At 40.8% G+C, this 20,679-nt stretch overlaps 1 protein-coding gene and 1 pseudogene across 1 annotated transcript in view; one reads left to right on the top strand and one right to left on the bottom strand.

The window, feature by feature from the left end:
* Window positions 1-20,679, bottom strand: part of GLIS3 (GLIS family zinc finger 3) — a 691,476-nt gene that overhangs the window by 546,420 nt on the left and 124,377 nt on the right. Inside the window, exon 5 of the mRNA XM_086415266.1 lies at window positions 18,672-18,826. The gene's annotated coding sequence lies outside the window, so the exon portion shown is untranslated. The remainder of the gene's footprint in view (window positions 1-18,671; window positions 18,827-20,679) is intronic.
* Window positions 11,663-20,679, top strand: part of LOC147366947 (elongation factor 2 pseudogene) — a 51,636-nt pseudogene continuing 42,619 nt past the window's right edge.

Raw genomic sequence — 20,679 nt, 5'->3', positions numbered from 1 at the left:
CATGTCCGACTCTTTGCTACCCCATGGACTGCAGCACACCAGGCTTCCCTGTCCATCACCAATTCCCAGAGCTTACTCAAACTCATGTCCATCGAGCCAGTGATGCCATTCAACCATCTCATCTTCTGTCATCCCCTTCTCCTCCTACCTTCAATCTTTCCCAGCATCAGGGTCTTTTCAAATGAGTCAGTTCTTCATATCAGGTAGTCAAAGGATTGGAATTTCAGCTTCAGCATCAGTCCTTCCAATGAATATTCAGGACTGATTTCCTTTAGGTTGACTGGTTGGATCTCCTTGCAGTCCAAAGGACTCTCAAGAATCTTCTCCAACACCACAGTTTAAAAGCATTAACTCTTCGGTGCTCAGGTTTCTTTATAGTCCAACTCTCACATCCATACATGACTACTGGAAAAACCATAGCTTTGAGTAGAATGGACTTTAGTTGGCAAAGTAATGTTTCTGCTTTTTAATATGCTGTCTAGGTTGGTCAAATATTTTCTTCCAAGGAGCAAGCGTCTTTTAATTTCATGGTTGCAGTCATCATCTGCAGTGATTTTGGAGCCCCAAAAATAAAGTCTGTCACTGTTTCCATTATTTCCCCATCTATTTGCCATGAAGTGATGGGGCCAGATGCTATGATCTTAGTTTTCTGAATGTTGAGTTTTAAGCCAACTTTTTCATTCTCCTCCTTCACTTTCATCAAGAGGCTCTTTAGTTCTTCTTCACTTTCTGCCATAAGTAGGTGTCATCTGTATATCTGAGGTTACTGATATTTCTCCCAGCAATCTTGATTTCAGCTTGTGCTTCATCCAGCCCAGCATTTCTCATGATGTACTCAGCATATAAGTTAAATAAGCAGGGTGACAATATACAGCCTTGACGTACTCCTTTCCCGATTTGGAACCAGTCTGTTGTTCCATATCCAGTTCTAACTGTTGCTTATAGGCAATGATTGATGGTAAATCCTTGGCTTGTCTTCTTAGCCTGGAGATGGTTTTAAAAGTCCAATCTAAGATCCCTTGTGAAAAGTTCCAGCAGAGTGTATATGGTCAATGACCATTCCTACTTCTCTTATGTAAATAATTAGGTCAAGTTTAATGAGACTAAGATTATTCTGCAAACAAATTAGTCTTACTATTATGATTATCTTTGATAGAAATGAAGATGGTCCCTGGAGAAGGAAACGGCAACCCACTCCAGTATTCTTGCCTGGGAAATCCCATGGACAGAGGAGCCTGGTGGGCTACAATACATGGGGTTGCAAAGAGTCTGATACAACCTAACTATTGAGCAAGCTTGGAGTCTAGGAAGATGGTACTGATGAACCTATTTGCAGGGCAGCATTGAAGATGCAGACAGAGAACAGACTGATGGAAACAGTGGGGGAAGGAGACAGCAGGACAGATTGGGACAGTAGCGCTGAAACGTATATATTACCATAGGTAAAATTAGATAGCATGTGGAAATTTTCTGTATGATGCAGGGAGTTCAGATCAGGTGCTCTGTGACAACCTAGAGGGGTGGGGTGGGGTGGGAGGTGGGAGGGAGGTTCAAGAGGGAGGAGACATTTTTATACCTATGGCCGAAACCAACACAATATTGTAAAGCAATTATCCTCCAAAAATTAAAAATAAATAAATTTAAATGAAATTTAAACAAAACACAAAAGGTGATAGGTAATACATTTAAAAAAAGAAATGAAGGTGATTACAGAGGGAAAAGCTGTATTTCAGCAAAAAATTAAAACACAATCTTGTGGATATCATATTCTAGCTCTCCTTATTGTCTTTGAGGTGTTGTTATATATCTATAAATCGAACTGGATCCTGAATTCTTCTAGTTTTCTCAAATATCTGGCTATTGGCGCTCTCCCAATAGTTATTGTAGTCTCCCTGGTATACTATGTTCTCTCAAGGCTGTATATTGTTACCCTGCCTATTTAACTTCTATGCAAAGTATATCATGTGAAATGCTGAGCTGGATAAAGCACATGCTGGAATCAAGATTGCCAGGAGAAATATCAACAACCTCAGATATGAAGATGACACCACCCCTATGGCAGAAAGTGAAAAGGAACTAAAGAACCTCTTAATGAAAGTAACTCAACATTCAAAAAACTAAGATTATGACTTCCAGTCCCATCACTTCATGGCAAATAGATGGGAAGCAATGGAATCAGTGACAGACTTTATTTTCTTGGGCTCCAAAATCACTGTGGATGGTGATTGCAGCCATGAAATTAAAAGATGCTTGCTCTTTGGAAGAAAAGCTATGACACACCTAGACAGCATATTAAAAAGCAAAGATATCACTCTGCCGACAAAGGTCCATATAGTCAAAGCTATGGGTTTCCAGTAGTCTTGTATGGATGTGAGAGTTGGACCATAAAGAAGGCTGAACACCAAGAACTGATGCTTTCGAACTGTGGTGCTGGAGAAGACTCTTGAGAGTCCTTTGGACTGCAAGGACATCAAACCAGTCAATCCTAAAGGAAATCAGTCTTGAATATTCATTGGAAGGACTGATGCTGAAGTTGAAACTTCAATACTTTGGCCACCTGATGCCAAGAGCCAACTCATCGGAAAAGACCCTGATGCTGGGAAAGACTGAAGGCAGGAGGAGAAGGGGCAGCAGAGGATGAGATGGTTGGATAATATGACTGACTCAATGGACATGAATTTGAGCAAACTCTGGAAGCTAGTGAAGGACAGGGGAGCCTGGAGTGCTACAGTCCCTGGGGTCACAGGGATTTGGACACATCTGAGCGTCTGAACAACAACAAGGCAGCAATAGTACTACTGTCAGATGGTCTCACTGCACTTGGAAAAACAGAAACAAGATGGGCAATGAGATGAATAACAAAAACCATTCTCCATGGATCTGACATAATAACCTTAGTTTCACAATGAGACAAGAACAACTTAACTCTGATAGTGACTGACAGTAGAGTTAATATCAATTTTGTGATGAATCTCTCATGTGTGAGAAGATGACAAAAAAAGGGGGAAATGGTTAAACTAATTTCACAGGGAGGCCACTGGACGGATTTGGTACTAATGCTATGTTGACTATAAAAATCTCTCCCCAGGAGGATGAGATGAATGGAGAGAGTAGCATGACATATATACTAACATCTGTAAAATAGATAGCCAATGGAAATTTGCTGTATGACTCAGGGAATTCAAACTGGAGCTGTATAATAACCTAGAGGGGTGGGAAAGGTGAGAAGTGGGAGGGAGAGTCAAGAGAGAGGGGCATATGTACACCTATGGTTAATTCATCTTGATGTATAACAAAAACCAAATCAATTTTGTAGAACAATCATCAATCAATTAAAAATAAATAAATATAATTATTTTTCAAAAGAAACCTCTCCCCAAGCTCCTGCTGGTAGAGTATTCCTAAACACTTTTGGTTTGGTACTGCCCAAATCAAGCTTTGTTCACATAAACTCTTAAAATATTTAATATGCTCAGTTTATCTTTTAAAAAAATATATACTTGGTCTTTGACCCCTCTCCTGGCACATAACTCCTAAACTCCTTGGAATTTCCTAAGTCATAAAAGTAAATAAAATATAATAAAAGAATAGTTATTATTTTTAAAAAAAAAAGTAATAACGGGGTTTTTGTTATGTTAATGAAGTGACTTTTGGACTGCACCTAAGAATGGGGACTAGGTGCCCAGAAAACCAACAATACGATTAGAGGATTAGAACTTTCAGCCTCACTCCAGGCCTCTGAGGAGGAAAGAAGAGCTGAAAGTTGAGTCAGTTGCCAATGGCCCATGATAGAAGCCATCATGCCTGCATAATGAAGCTTTCACAAACACCCAAAAGGACAGAGTTCAGAGAGCTTGTGGGTTGCTGAACATGTGAGTGCGTGGAAACGCCTTACCCTTCCTCCAAACCTTGCCCTATGCATCTCTTCCCTATGGCTGTTCCCAAGTTACACACCTTTATACTAAAACAAGAATCTAGAAAGCAACTTTCTCTGAGTTCTGTGAGCTTCTTTAGCACATTATTCATAATTGAACCCAAAGAATAGGTCACTGGAACCTCTAATCTATAGTTAGTCATTCAGATACTAAGGCAACAACCTGGACTTGTGACTGGCATCTGACATGTGTGTGGGAGGACAACCTGTGGGCTCTTAACTCTATTTCCACATAGATAGTGTCAGAATTGAGCTGAATTATAGGGCTTCCCTGGTGGCTCCGTTGGTAAAGAACCTGCCTGCAATGCAGGAGACCTGGGTTCAATCCCTGGGTCAGGAAGATCCCCTGGAGAAGAAAAGAGCAACCCACTCCAGTATTCTTGCCTGGGAAATCCCATGGACAGAGGAGCCTGGTGGGCTACAGTCCATGGGGTCACAAGAGTGGGACACGACTTAGTGATTAAACCACATAGGTCACATAGCTGGTGTCTAAGAATTACGTGTTCATGGAGAAAAAAAAAACATTGGAACTAGATGCAGAATCAGGCAACATGAAGGGTGAAAGACAAGGAGAGGTCACAAATAAATCTGAATTTCTGCTTTGTGAAGTTGGATGGATAGGGCTTTCAAACTTACTGAACAAAGGCTCGATCACAGTCACCACACTGCACAACTTGAGGAGGCACCATCCACTTTTTAGTCAATGGCAATGATGCCCTTGAGGTTGTGTACAACCAACAGCCCCATATGACATATGATCCCTAGGGAGACAATTAGTTTCCCTAACCTGGGCCTAACTTCTTCCTATCTACCATTTTCCCCTGGTATATTTGAGGTTGTAATCAGTGACCAAATGCCAAAGCCCAATGCAATCAAATGTTTCATGTTTAGCTCTTCAAGTCAGATTCCACCAAAATCACATCATAAACCTGAGCCTTCAGAAAAACTTTGGGCAAAAAGAAAGTAAGAAGAAAGGATCCGTGTGCACCTGACTCACGTTAGGATGTGTTTCAGGGTCATTCACTCTCTCCCCACTCATCACTGTTATCAGTGCAATACTAGTATGCTATGCTATGCTAAGTCACTTCAGTCGTGTCCAACTCTGTGCGACCCCAGAGACGGCAGCCCACCAGGCTCCGCCGTCCCTGGGATTCTCCAGGCAAGAACACTGGAGTGGGTTGCCATTTCCTTCTCCAATGCATGAAAGTGAAAAGTGAAAGTGAAGTCGCTCAGTCGTGTCCGACTCTGTGCAACCCCATGGACTGCAGCCCACCAGGCTCCTCCATCCATGGGACTTTCCAGGCAAGAGTACTGGAGTGGGGTGCCATTGCCTTCTCCACAATACTAGTATAGCCCAGCACATATGGCCTTCCGGTCACATGGTCTGCTGATGGGAAGAGCCTTGCATGCTGCTTCTTCAGGGCTTCTGTAGCAGTAAGTCATGTTCCATAGAGTCTGATCAGAGGTCCAAGACTGACTCACCCTTTGCAGCTTAAGGAGGCTGGAGCAAGAGACAAAGACCTCTCCATGCCTCCTCTGGTGACATCAAAGCAGTGCATATGACGCTGTATCCCTTAAAGAATGATCTGGACACAGCTCCTCCTGGGGTTCCAGTTGTCTAAAGCAGACAGGGACCCATTCCACCCACTAAGTGGCAGCAGGTAGAGGTGTTCACACCTCAGAATGTCACAGTAAATCAGGCAACACTGGGTGGAATCTAGGGACCCTCACTGGCCATTCTGTGGACAGGCAAACTGTAGCCCCATCCCAAAGCATGACCCACTGGCAGATCAACCTCTGTGAAGCAGGGAAACCTAAAAGAGCCAAATCCTGGGTTGATAAAGACAAAGTCTTCCTGAATGATCATGTAGGTTAAGGAGTAGTTTATAGGAAAGTCATCCTGATGTCTGGTTGGAAAGGCCTGCATTGGAATTCTGCTATGCCTATCTCTAGCTTGGATGAGATTCTCAAGCTTTCTGTGCCTCAGTGTTCTCATCTGTAAGATGAGGATGATAATAATTGTTTTTATCATAGAGGGCAATGTATGGAAAGCAGGAAACATATGGAGCACTTAACTTAGGTCAGTGCCTGGCATGATAAGTACCTAATAATGTTTAGTATTATTACTCTGTTAGAACAGGAGTCTGACACTTACTGCTCTCAAGCCATCAAGAGCAAGCTGACAGGTTGTAGTCCCTGCCTGCTTCTCTTAAGCTCCACAGTTTGTGAAGTAAGATACTAACAGCATTTGTCACAAAAGGCTTATGGTGAGGAATAAGACTCTCAAATCCTGCCTTATTGGCAGACTATAGTTTTAACATTTAAATGGCCTGAACATTTTTCATTCCTCTAATATACTGTCTACTTGTGTGGGGTCAAGAAGTTTTCCACCTCTGTGGGCCTCAGCTTACTTGAATATAAACCAAAAATCCTCTGAGGTCCCTTCCAGCAATAACATTCTGAGCCTATGACCCCAGGCCTGCACAGAACTGGCCAGGGTATCTTTACATTTGTGTGTGAAGCTCCTTTTTTTCCCACTGAGGCTCTTAGCTCATTTCTGATAAACAGTGTTTCAATAATAAAGTCAGAATAATCCTCGAAATTTACAAATGTGATATCAAAAGAAAAATTAAAATACCTCTTAATAGTAAAATACTTCCCAATGGGTATTTCTAACACATCACAATTTGTCTTATAACTAGGTAACAGTCACTGTAACCCCTCCCACCTCATTGAGAAATCAAGAGGTTATAAAGCATATTTCATAAATAAAAATATGTAGACATTGTACCAAGGACTGATCTCTAGCTCTGCAGGGTCCTACAACAAAGAATTATAGTATTCCAGGGTGGCAGAGAACTTTAAAATCCATCTAGTATGACCATCTATCTGATACAGTATCCCTGCCAGCAGCATCTACTCTGTGTTTAAAAACCTTCAGTGATGAGAAACTCAATCTTTAGTATTAGTTTTTTTCATCTCTCCAACAAGGACCAGCCCCACAGCTAGGTGCTGGTAACACAGGAAGAATCCCTGTCCTCAAAGAGCTTATAGTCTAGATGGAAATACAGATGAATAAATGAATACAGTGAGATATTATACTGAACTTAATTAATCTCTGTGGTTTCCTTTTCCAATGGTATTATTTCCTAGAATAACACCATTGCCCAAGTCAGTCAAAGATTTTTACACATCCTTGATGAAAATGAGGAGTATTACAGCAGAAATGCTAATAGATCTGGTCAAAACTTCATTTGGGGGTATTCAATGCAGGTTCACAGAAGAAACAATAGTTTGACAGCCAAATAATCTTGATTCATACAGTCTAGACTCTTCCAAGAGAAGAAAAGGCTCCTGAAAATTAAGAGCTATTTCCCAAGACAGCAAGGTGGACATCAGTGGTTCTCAAACTTTGATGCGTATCAGAATCACCTGGAGGGCCCATGAAAACACAGGTTGCTGGTTCAATTCAGTTCAGTTCAGTTCAGTCGCTCAGTCGTGTCCGACTCTTTGCGACCCCATGAATCTCAGCACGCCAGGCCTCCCTGTACATCACCAACTCCCAGAGTTCACCCAGACTCACGTCCATCGAGTCAGTGAAGCCATCCAGCCATCTCATCCTCTGTCGTCCCCTTTTCCTCCTGCCCCCAATCCCTCCCAGCATCACAGTCTTTTCCAATGAGTCAACACTTCGCATGAGGTGGCCAAAGTACTGGAGTTTCAGCTTTAGCGTCATTCCTTCCAAAGAAATCCCAGGGCTGATCTCCTTCAGAATGGACTGGTTGGATCTCCTTGCAGTCCAAGGGACTCTCAAGAGTCTTCTCCAACACCACAGTTCAAAAGCATCAATTCTTCGGTACTCAGCCTTCTTCACAGTCCAACTCTCACATCCATACATGACCACAGGAAAAACCATAGCCTTGACTAGACAAACCTTTGTTGGCAAGTAATGTCTCTGCTTTTGAATATGCTATCTAGGTTGGTCATAACTTTTCTTCCAAGGAGTAACGTCTTTTAATTTCATGGCTGCAGTCACCATCTGCAGTGATTTTGGAGCCCAGAAAAATAAAGTCTGATACTGTTTCCACTGTTTCCCCATCTATTTCCCATGAAGTAATGGGACCAGATGCCATGATCTTCATTTTCTGAATGTTGAGCTTTAAGCCAACTTTTTCACTCTCCACTTTCACTTTCATCAAGAGGCTTTTGAGTTCCTCTTCACTTTCTGCCATAAGGGTGGTATCATCTGCATATCTGAGGTTATTGATATTTCTCCCGGCAATCTTGATTCCAGCTTGTGTTTCTTCCAGTCCAGCGTTTCTCATGATGTACTCTGCATATAAGTTAAATAAGCAGGGTGACAATATACAGCCTTGACGAACTCCTTTTCCTATTTGGAACCAGTCTGTTGTTCCATGTCCAGTTCTAACTGTTGCTTCTTGACCTGCATACAAATTTCTCAAGAGGCAGGTCAGGTGGTCTGGTATTCCCATCTCTTTCAGAATTTTCCACAGTTTACTGTGATCCACACAGTCAAAGGCTTTGGCATAGTCAATAAATTTAGCAGAAATAGATGCTTTTCTGGAACTCTCTTGCTTTTTCCATGATCCAGCAGATGTTGGCAATTTGATCTCTGGTTCCTCTTCCTCTTCTAAAACTAGCTTGAACATCAGGAAGTTCACGGTTCATGTATTGCTGAAGCCTGGCTTGGAGAATTTTGAGCATTACTTTACTAGCATGTGAGATATTCTTTACATAAAACCATGAAATGGGAGAAAATACCATAGGATCAACACTTTGACCTTAATGATCAATGTTTACTGACTATACCTTTCTTTCCTAGACCTAGGCATCAAGTTGGAGCAGGTTTTTGAGACAGAGGCTGCTATTTAGTTTAGTTCAGTCACTCAGTCATGTCCGACTCTGCAACCCTATGGACTGCAGCCTTCATGGAGCTTACAGTCTAATGAAGAAGAGACTAAATAATTACATGCATACAGGGAGCTATTCAGCTCAGTTCAGTTGCTCAGTTGTATCCTACTCTTTGTGACCCCATGTACCACAGCACGCCAGGCTTCCCTGTCCATCACCAACTCCCAGAGTTTAATCAAACTGAAGTCCATCGAGTCATCCAACCATCTCATCCTCTGTTGTCCCCTTTTCCTCCTGCTCCCAATCCCTCCCAGCATCAGGGTCTTTTCAAACAAGTCAGTTCTTCACATCAAGTGACCAAAGTATTGGAGATTCAGCTTCAGCATCACTCCTTCCAATGAATATTCAGGACTGATTTCCCTTAGGATTGACTGGTTGAATATCCTTGCAGTCCAAGAGACTCTCAAGAGTCTTCTCCAACACCACAGTTCAAAAGCATCAATTCTTCGGCACTCAGCTTTCTTTCTAAGTCCAACTCTCACATCCATACATGACTACTGGAAAAACAATAGCTTTGACTAGACAGACCTTTGTTGGCAAAGTAATCTCTCTGCTTTGTAATATGCTGTTTAGGTTGGTCACAGCTTTTCTCCAAGGAGCAAGTGTCTTTTAATTTCATGGCTGCAGTCACCATCTGCAGTGATTTTGGAGCTCAGTTAGAGACTGCTAAGTGAGCCTCAGTATCCACTATTATTCTTCTTAGTGATAATAAAACCACCCACACCCCAGTTTTAGCTGAGTACATGGCTGTCTAGCTGAAGACTTACATCCCTCCCTTCCTTGTAGCTGAGTACAGTCACATGAGTATGTTCTAGTTCATAATCTAATTTTTAACAAACCATTTACTCTTGTCTTCCTTCTTCCTCTGCCCTAGTCGCTGAGAACAGGGATAACTATAGCAGCTTTGTGCCCAGAGATAAAAGCACCATACTGAAGATAGCAGGGCAGACCAGCCCACCTGGGTCTCTGGATTATTTCCTGAGGTAGAAAGCAGTCTACCCACCCTAGACAGCCCATCCACCTCTGGGCTATTACATAAAGTAGAAAGAAACTTCTGTAATCTTTTGAGTCACTGTAACTAATGCAAGAGTCATCCTCATGTGGTCCCTATTGATGCAGATTGCATTCAGTATAGATGCAGATTTAGACATTCATCTACTCATCCATCCATTCAGTAAAGGCACTGAATGTCTACTAGGTATTGGACGCTATGTATTCTGAACCTTCAGAGAGGGCAATGGCAGCCCACTCCAGTACTCTTGCCTGGAAAATCCCATGTACAGAGGAGCCTGGTAGCCTGCAGTCCATGGGGTCACTAAGAATCAGATACAACTGAGCAACTTCACTGTCACTTTTCACCTTCATGCATTGGAGAAGGAAATGGCAACCCACTCCAGTGTTCTTGCCTGGAGAATCCCAGGGACGGGGGAGCCTGGTGGGCTGCCGTCTATGGGGTCACACAGAGTCAGATACAACTGAAGCGACTTGGCAGCAGCAGCAGCATTCTGAACCTTATACATGGTGGTATCAATTTTCCTGGGATGGGCAATGCATTGCTCTTTGTTTACAATCTCTACTGTTAAAACACCAGGGGACTCTCCAGTCTATGTTAGTTTTTTCAACTCTTTGTCAACCTTTATAACATTGTCTACTCTGTGACAGATGCCTTATCTGGGATATCCCCTTCAATTCTCATAACAACTTTATGAGAAAGATAATTGTTATTCTCATTTTACAAGTTTAAAAACTAAGCTTTTTCTTAAAAATTGGCTTTAATTTCCTAAAGAATGAGCAAATAATATCTTAAGAGACTGGGAGAGATTTCTAGCATTTTCTAAGCAGTAAAGAGTGACAGAACAATATCTTTATCAAAGACATTTTGACACCGCTCTGATCTATCTTCTCAAATTCAATCTATTTAACAACAGCCCTCTGCTCTGTAAGAAAAAACATGGTTTCCTAGTCAAATAAGCTTGAGAAATATTGCACAGTAAGGAGATTCATACTGTGCATTTAAACATTATAGTCCCTGACAAAGACCTGTAGAAAAGAGACCTGTTTGAGTTGATTTAACACAATGTTTCCAAAATGAACCTGGCTGTTTTCAAGTCATGCTATTAACTTCCCTCAGAACTTTGAGGAAGAGGTGCTCTAGACATAACTGCAATGCAGTGAGATAGGAAGTTTCTTGTTTCATGTGTTTTGATTCCCCATCACTGCTGAGTGTTACACCTGATTGATGATATCCTTCCAAGAAAAATTATATTCTTTTAAAGTTCAAGTAATGCTTTACAAAAAGGTGGGATTTCAGGCAACACCAAAGAGAAAATCATTTTTCTTTGAGAATTTCTTGGATTCCTCAAATTCTACCTGGAATACTGCCACCATATCTGTTCTGCTGACCTTCTAAGGAAAGAGAAGGACAAGGTTTGCTGTTAGGGGCTTAAGCACTTAGAAACAACAATGACTTCTTTATGAGGCAGGCAATATGCTAGTGTCAAAATTCAGGGGGTTTGAATTTGAATTTCAAGACCATTACAGCAAGTGTGACTCAGCAGTGTGATATAGCTCAGTCAAATTGGGGAAATGGGAATTGGTTCTTTTACGGGTGAAGAAATTGAGTCAGGGGACAATGATAGGTCATCTGTATTAGGGAAACTCCCAAGCAGGTTGTAAATCTTCTGTTTCTAAAGGAGCTTTCTGGATATAGTATTCAGTCCATATACAAATTTTAAAAAGAAAGCATAGAACCAGCTCAAAACAAGCAACTGTAAAAACAAGTTTCAGGGTATGCAGATGGGCATAAAAAGTGGCGTTGTCAAGGAGCTGATGGTTGGAGAGGATGGAAAGCTGGTGAGTGCCCTCTGCCCTCTCCACCCTTCCGGAAATGAAAATGATTGCAGCACAAATGCATGCTCATTAAGCAGCAGGCCTAATGAAGGGCAGACTTTTTTGGCCCTGTCTGCAATGCCAGGGACCTTGCTCCAGTGTTGTCATGGGGAAGTTATTGTCATCCTCCTGGCAACAGGTTACCTAGGTGAATACCACACAGCCTCACCTGGCCCAGTAAGAAGTGGGGCCCATGCTGTGCGCCATCCCCAGGCAGCTTTGCCTGCCCTCTCCTTTCACTTTCTCACTCCCTCAGCCACACTACTGCCTTTAAGAGACGTAATGGCACCTCACTCCAGTACTCTTGCCTGGAAAATCCCTTGGACGGAGGAGCCTGGTAGGCTGCAGTCCATGGGGTCGCTAGGAGTCGGACACGACTGAGCAAATTCATTTTCACTTTTCACTTTTATGCACTGGAGAAGGAAATGGCAACCCACTCCAGTGTTCTTGCCTGGAGAATCCCAGGGACGGTGGAGCCTGGTGGGCTGCCGTCTGTGGGGTCACACAGAGTCAGACACAACTGAAGTGACTTAGCAGCAGCAGTAGCAGCAGCAGCATTCATTCTTGTGCAAACAGACACTATAGAAGTTTATCTGCATGAGAGGTGGGGTGGGGCAGTATTCATGGCCCTTTTCTACTTCTGACTTTCAAAGTTTCAAAGTGTGGCTATGGGCACATTTGACATGTGACCTGGGCAGTCATGTCCATTCCCATCAACCTACAACTAAAATGAGAAGGGCTCTCAAAAGAAACACCCCTTTCCACCTATTTTTACTGAATGCCCCAGTGCCAAAATTAAAACAAATTACAAACATAAGAAATACCTTCAGTGATGATCAAAGTCTATACCACAAAGTGAAATGAAGCTCTAAGCCAATTAACCTGTGAATTTGATCAATTAGCTATATATAGATAAATGAAACAATTCAGTTCCAGCAAATTCTCAATCAACTCATAAGGTTGCCAGATTTACCAAATATTTAGCAATACTACTCAGCAAAGGATTTTTGCCCAAATTGTAGTGTCATCTCAATTCCATGTTCTTCCTGTGTTGACAAAGCTTTCAGGTGTGGAAAACAGGCAGAGTGTGATAATTCCAAGGTCTATCCCCACCTCACTAGCCCTGAGAAAGGCACTGACCTAGTTTCCATCTAGCATCTCTCCTGTAGGGCCCCATATAGCCCACGGCTAAATGGTGAGCATTTTCAACATTGCTTAGGGTAAGGTCTGAACCCGCATGAGGATCTGTTTAGACCTATCTATCCTAGAAGGATCCAAGGGGTCCTTCCCTGGATCCCTTGTCCTTTGCTAAAGTGCCCTAAGTTCCCTTCCACCACTGAACCAGACTTAGGAGGATAAGGTTAGTGGGCTGAGCAATCCTTCCCTCATCCTATCTTTGGTGTCTGTATCTACTTCCAAGAAATTCAGGTAGGTAACACAGTACTATGATCATCTAATGTAAAAACTTACTAACTGGAAGAAATTCCCTTGGTGACAAGGAGATGTAGAAGAAAGAGCAGTGATTTATTTATAAGTCAGAAGACCTGTGTCTGAAAGCAATGGATTATGTGATCTTGAGCAAGTCACTTCACCTTGCTGGGCCTCCATTTCCACATCTATTCATTATCTGTAGGCTACGCATGCTGTTAAAATCGGATCACAAAAGCAGCAGAAACAATATTTCTCTGGCTCTAACTCATTGTAAAATCCTCTCCCTGGCCTCATTTTAGGAGTTTCTAAACAGTTTCTCATACACATTCAAAATAAGTCCTCTCCACTGCAACATTATGTTGCAAAACCCTATGAGACAAGTAACACCCCACTTGAAAGATAAAGAAATTAGGACTCAGAGAGATGAAAATACTTACCTCAAACCACACAGCTAATGTGTTGCTAAGCAGGAGCTAGAACACAGATCTGACTTTGGAAGGCTTTGCTCTTTCTGGAATATCTAACCGGTACGGTTGGAAAGAAAATTCATTGATTTTTAAAATATTTTTAAAAAGCAAAACTTGTATTTCTCCTAGCATGACTTCTTTTCATAGTAGTCAGGACACCTGATTCTAACCTTCTCCTAACTAGCCAAGTGGCCGTGAATAAGTTACATCCTCTGAGATTCTGTTACCTCTACGCATTGGAAGTGTTGGACTTAGACCAGTTTCTCCCAGAAGCTTAGCTTGTTAAAATACAGCTTTCCAGGTCTTTCTCCTGACAAACTGAATGGGGCTTTCTGAGTTTAAGCACAGAAATACATATTTTAACAAGCTCCCTGAGCTATTCTTATTCAGGAGAAGAATTCGACTGGAATCGAGAATCATCATACTAGACAACCTATGAGCTATCTTTCCTATCTACCTGTCAATTACTATGTGGTGAGTTCTCAAGCCTGTAGTCAAGGGGTAGCCACCATTGGACTTCAGACATGTCTGGATGATGTGCATAAGACACTGGAGATGGTGAACCACCAGGGATTGGTCTGCGTGAGGTTCGGACCAGACCCAAGGAAAAGAGAAATTGGGAGAAGCAGTATGAGAATTAGAGATTGGTCCCTGCAGGCAGCCCAGAGGACTAGGGTCTGAACTCCAGAGAAAAGAGCTGCAAACAGAAAGGGGTGGCTTCACATTATGTCATCTCAGGAACTTAAAAAAGTACGGTTGCCTGGGTCCCAACTCCAGATCCTTACATAATGGGTTTGGGATATGTGCCTGAACCTTGGAATTTTTAAAAGCTTCCCAAGTAATTCCATTTTGAAGCTAAGGTTGAGATTTTGTACACGGGACACAAAGCCCTCAAAATGAGATGACTTTATGTGTTATAGACATACCCTTAAAACAACTGAAGACTGATATTTCAAGGACCCTCTTGGTGAGTTCAGAAAGAAAAATAATCATACCTTGGTTTAAAAACAACTAAAACTCAATACCAAACCTCTTTATTACGTTTTTGGGGTCAAGCTTAACACCTGTTTCGTTTCAGTGGCTCTGCCTGTAAGTTTGGTTGCATATAAAGGATTCAGTCTCCAGGTGTGTGAGTTACATGAAGCCCATCCTAACTGACTGAATTTTTCTCCTTCACTGAAGTGAGTGAATTGATCTGTTGTTTTGTCACTGCCTAGCTAAAGCCAGTGGGAAGGTGCCAGTTATCATTTGGAGAAAAGGTATCATTTTGAAGTACCAGAGACAGCAAATGAATTGTGTTCATGAAATAGATGTTTCACTCTACTTTTTAATTTGCTCCTGTTTGAGTTAACTGAGAGTTTCGTCTTTATTTTTAAAGAATGACATTTACACAGCCGCTGAAACTGCCAATCTGTTACATAAACAGCCTCCTTTTCCAAAAGACTGGCGCCGCCTGCAGGCCAAATATGTGCAGCGCTTTGTATTTCTGTTCAGAAGGAGCCTCTTCGAAGTGTTGCTTCTGACTTCAATCACAAGCAGTTAGGCTCATGTGAAGCAAATTGGATTTTGCATAGAGCCAAGTTTCCTAAGCAAGGGCGGGGACACCAGAATGACATTTCAGACTGAAGTGCAATGACAGGGCTGGGGAGACCTGAAACAAAGAAGCTTCTTGCTGACATCAAAATCCTCACTTTGGAGCCAGGCACTGGGATGAAGAGCTCAGCCAGTGACTTTGCACATGGTGACCTGGGTTTGCTATCTGTACACCCATGGAGGAGCCTAGACCTTCTGAAGCTGAACCAGGGTTAAAATCTGAAAGTCTCATAAGTTGGTCTCACAAAGCCTCAATATAGCAGCCCATAAAACCAATGTTTTTCAGAGCTTGGTTTACACACCACTTATATCAACATCACTGTGGATGCCTGTTTAAAATGTTATTTCCTGGTGCCCATCACATACCCAGAGAACTGGAATTTGCTGGTGTGGGGCTCCAAAAGCTAAATTTTAACATGGTGTCCAGGGTTTAGTTCTCACCAAATCCAGGAGCAGCTGTTGGGTGGCCCTTGGGTGGCTTGGGCTCTCTTTTGGTAGAACATGGCTTTTCAAATGAGGAAGAAACCGTGTGTTCAGGGCTGATCACATACCTGGCTGCTGACCTTTCTGGGCAGCCTTGTTACCAGACACCCCTCAACCAGGGCTATCCCCTACCAGCCTTTCCCACTGTCTCAATAGAAACTAACTAGGTCAAACCCCTTGAATCAAAGTATCAGCCAACTAATCTCATCCAAGAGTCCTTACTGATTCATGCTAATTAGCAAGGTCTAGTCCCTGGCTCTGAAACCTTAGTGTGCAATAGAGTCACCTTAAGCACTAGTTAAAACACTGGTTACTATAAATTGGTACAACCACTTGGAGAGCAGTACGGAGATTCCCTAAAACAGGGGTCCTCAACCTCCAGGACCTAATGCCTGAGGATCTGAGGTGAAGCTGATGTAATAATAATAAAAATAAAAAGCACAATAAATGTAATGCACCTGAATCATCCCAAAACCATCCCACCCACCCCAGTCTGGAAAAATTGTCTTCCACAAAACCAGTCCCTGATGCCGAATAGGTTGGGGACCCCTGCAAAACACGAAAAACAGAGCTACATATGACCCAGCAATCCCATTCCTAGACATAAACCCAGAGAAATCCACAGTTCAAAAAGATAAGTGAACCCAGTTCACTTCAGCACTATTGCAATATCCAGGACACAGAAGCAACCTAAATACCCATCAACAGAGGAATGGATGAAGATGATGTGGTACATATGTTCAATGAAATATTACTCACCCATGAAAAAGAACAAAATAATGCCATTTGCAGCAATATGAATAGACCTAGAAATCGTCAGCTGAGTGAAGTAAGTCATAGAGAAAAAGATAAATACATGATATTGCTTATGTACTGAACCTTAAAAAATGGTACAAATGAACTTACTTACAAAACAGAAATAGAGTCACAGATGTAGAAAGCAAACTTATGGTTACCAGGGGGAAAGCAGGGGATGATAAATTGGGAGATTAGGATCAACACATTCATACTACTATGCATAAAATTGATAATTAATAAGAATCTACAGCATAGCACAGGGAAGTCTGCTCAATTCTCTGCCAGTGGCCTATATGAAAAGTAATCTTAGAAAAGAGTGGATACATGTATGCGTATAACTGATTCACTCTGCTGTACACGTGAAACGAACACAACATTGTGAATCAACTATACTGCAATAAAAATTAAAAACAAACCAAAAAGCCACAAAGTTACATGCAATTTTGAAATGTGGTAGTAACAACCAGAAGATAAGCAAAGTTGGTACTTCCAACTGCTTATTTGCTTCTGAGGAGTGAAAATTTGGAAATAGGAAGGAATAAGGCAGGGATTATTTTGCTCAGTTTGTTTTTAACTTTTGTTTTTTAAACATTAGAGTACAATTTGACTACAAAAGTTAAAAAGAAACAGATAAAACACAGTTATAGAAGAGATTTTAATACACTTTATTGATCTAGGAGACAAAAAAACAAATATAGGTTTTCAGAGGAACTATTACAATCAACTCACTTGTTTTGTTTTGTTTAAGTCACTTGTTTTAATTGCTAAAGAACTTGACATCCATTAAAGGAAAGACCTATTATAAAAACTGACCATGAACATGGCTACACACAAAAAAATCAATAAAGTAGGAAAGTACAGATTTTACAGACTTCATTCTCTAATAAGAATCCAATATCACTAGAAATAAATGATATATAAAGGGAGCTTCGAAATTTAGAAATTCCTTTTCTCTCTGGATGTAGCCTTGCTTTCAACAGCACTTTCTCCCTGGGGACACAATACATTAAAAAGCTTCATTTGACAGTCAAAGTTGAGCAATGACTTTGGTGTTCTAGCCAGTAACTACCCTGCCCCTGAAGCATTGAAACTCATTGATTAAAAGGATGGGAAGCCATATGGTGTCTTGATTTACAAGGAATGAAAAATACATTAAATAATTCCTAAAATATCATATTCATTATTCATATATGTGGCCACTACTTTAAATCCAGAGTCATAAAATGTCAATCAACTGATGGAAAAGACCAGTTGTACCTCTTTGCCCATCTTCGGTCAGCTTTGCTGACCAAAAAAGTAATTAACAATGAATCAGTAAGATTTACTGATGGATGGGATTTCAACCAATAGCTGCCAAAAAATTTTTTACAGTATCCAGATAAGTGCTTCTCAAAGTAGTATGACAGTTAAAAATCATATTCCCGGGTCCCACCCCTGTCACTTGAATTAGAATATGTGAAGCTCGGAAATGTACTTTTCCAAGAGGCTTTTAGACTGATTTTCACATAATCCAATAATAACCTAAGAATAATAATCTAACAATCCAGAGTCTACTAAAAATCACAGAAGGAAATGGGCCCAGCAGACTAGCCTGTGCACGTGTCTATTGCTTTACAATTACATCAAATGAATATCTTAAGTAAGATTGATAGAACACCTGAATGTTGAAACACAAATATTTTATTGGGTTATTTTTTTATAATTTTTATTTTGATTCAGTCATTTCAATAAAGGAAATAGAAGCATTTTAGCTTGACCTGGGGACATCTGGCTCTCATCTACATTACCCTGTATGTCAACCTTTTCCCAATATCAGTGTCCTACATATTTCTACCCAATTTGTTCACTGCCCAAGAGCATCCCCATAAAGAATGCCTCCACAAGTTAGGCAAGATATTTCACAAAACAATAAAAACTGTCCATAAATATTTTAATTGATAATTCAACTTCTAGGAATAGATCCAAAATATTGTCACAAAATGAGCAAAGATGTTTGGACAAGTATGCTAACTGCAGCATAGTTTACAGCAGCAAAAAATTAGAATCAGCCTAAGTATCTGTATCAGAATTAAATTTGTCTGAACATCTGAGAACATTTAAAATAAATATTACTTAAACAAAATAGAAATATATTTCTCTCTCACCTAAAAGAAGTTCAGAGGAGGTAGAACTGATATGGAATCTTCACAGTGTCATCAGGAATCAAGGTTCCTATCTTGCCAGTTCACCATCTTCAGGAAGAAGTTTCCATTCTTCAAGGTCCATGACCTTGCTGTATCATCTAGACATGAGTCAGCACCTGGGAGAACAAAGGGAGAACAGGTGAATTTCTGAGCAGTTGGGCAAGTTTAATCAAGAACAAAAATCAAGCTTAGGAGGATTCTTTCAATTACTGCAGTCGACCTGGCTTATTGGAGTCGACTTAAAATTGAGATTTTTGTTTTTTTCCACTTCTATAAGGATGGGAACTATTAAAGAAATCTGGGTAATTAATAGAAAATTTCTTTAAACCACATATTATCTGTTCACCTGAGTACAGCATGTGTAAATTTACAATCCTACTGCTTTATATCTCTTGGGAACTTTTTAAAAATTAATTTAAAGTCTCTTTCAGAATGCTTTATTATCTCCATTCTAGAGGTAGGTGGTTGAATTCTCCTTCCAGGGTTCAAAATGTTAAATGGGACAAAAAGACCCTTTCTGGTGTTCATCCCCAGTGATATAATATCCTCTTTCCTGGGCCAAGGAGGAAGTGAATCTATGTGTCTGGCTCACTTTTCTCCTGCTTCTTCTACCCCCAATGCCCTGAGGCCAGTAAAAGTTAATTTTTCCTTTCACCTCCTCTTCCTGTCTTTCAGGACCTCCCCTAGTACCAGAACAAGCTACATAATTGTCAGAGCCCAGTACAAAATGAATAAGGGCTGCTTGTTCACAAATGATTAAGAATTTCTAGATAGTAACAGCAGAGCATTAAACTAAGTACGGGGCCCTTCTAAGCATGGGTCCCCATGCGACTGGCCAGGCTGCACATCCACATAGCTGGTCCTGCCCATGCACACGCCTTAAAGTGGTGGGTTTTAGACTTTCACTTTCCCTACTGATTCTGGCTTCTTGCTTAGACCTCAAGGCTGGTTAGAATAACTTCTCTACGTTTAAAGGAGTCTGGATTTCAAGCTTATTACCCTGTTGTGGATTCAAACAAAATCTAACTTGGTGATGAAAACTGATTAATGTCTTTTTTAAATAAATAATTAAAAAAAAAAAAGAACAACAACAGAAAATATAGTGGGCATTTCCCCTTTCCTGTCAGTCATTGCAATGTGGATGATAAGATTTTCAGGACAGGAAAATAAAATATCTGAAAATGTTTTTAAAATAGTATCCTTGTTACAAAAAGGAAAAATACAAATCTCTAATCTAAAAATAAGATTATGAAACAAGAACTACTGGATTTAGAAAAGAACTTAGTAGAAATAAAAAAAAATGTTCATTTAAATAAAAAAAGAAACAACTGAGAAAAGAATTAGTGAACTGAGAGCTGAAAAAATAACAGCAAATATAGAACAGAGAAATTTACAGAAATAAAGATTTGAACAAGACACTAAGAGACATGGAGGGAAAAAAGGGGAAAAGTGTAATTCTAGTAGAAATTCTAAAAGAATGTGTTGGCTACAAATTGGCACTTGCCATCTACCTCTTCAAGAATCAAATCATGTGCTGCTGCACCTGCTGATTTTCAACACTCCCTAAAAGGAGTTCAGGGTGGAGAGCAGAAATGAGGTACTCTGTACTCTGTCCTCAGTGAAAAACTGGCAAGACAGGTCTTCAGATAGTTAGATATTTTCAGAAGCTGATTTTGTGAGCTCAATTCCTGTATCTCCTCATATCTAGAAAAGCACTAAAATCCTTCATGGTGACAACTGTTTCTCGTGACTGGCAGAAAGCTTCTGCAAAAATAGGTGCTTGATTGCATGTATTCCCTCTTTACCAAAATCATACATCTACTGACCTTTCCCCCATGACTTTTAGAGAAGTTTCTCAGAGCTACCTGGGGTGCTGTCTCCAGGGCTGCAGTCTGCATTTTGCCCCAAATAAAACTTAACTCGCAACTCTCACATTGTGAATTTTTTTAACGTTGACAAATGGAATAGA

This window comes from Bos grunniens, chromosome 8 (assembly GCF_055505025.1).
Source record: "Bos grunniens cultivar Pamir isolate PY7600 chromosome 8, Bosgru_T2T1.0, whole genome shotgun sequence".
Taxonomy (NCBI): domain Eukaryota; kingdom Metazoa; phylum Chordata; class Mammalia; order Artiodactyla; family Bovidae; genus Bos; species Bos grunniens.
This window is presented reverse-complemented; position numbering and strand designations above follow the sequence as displayed.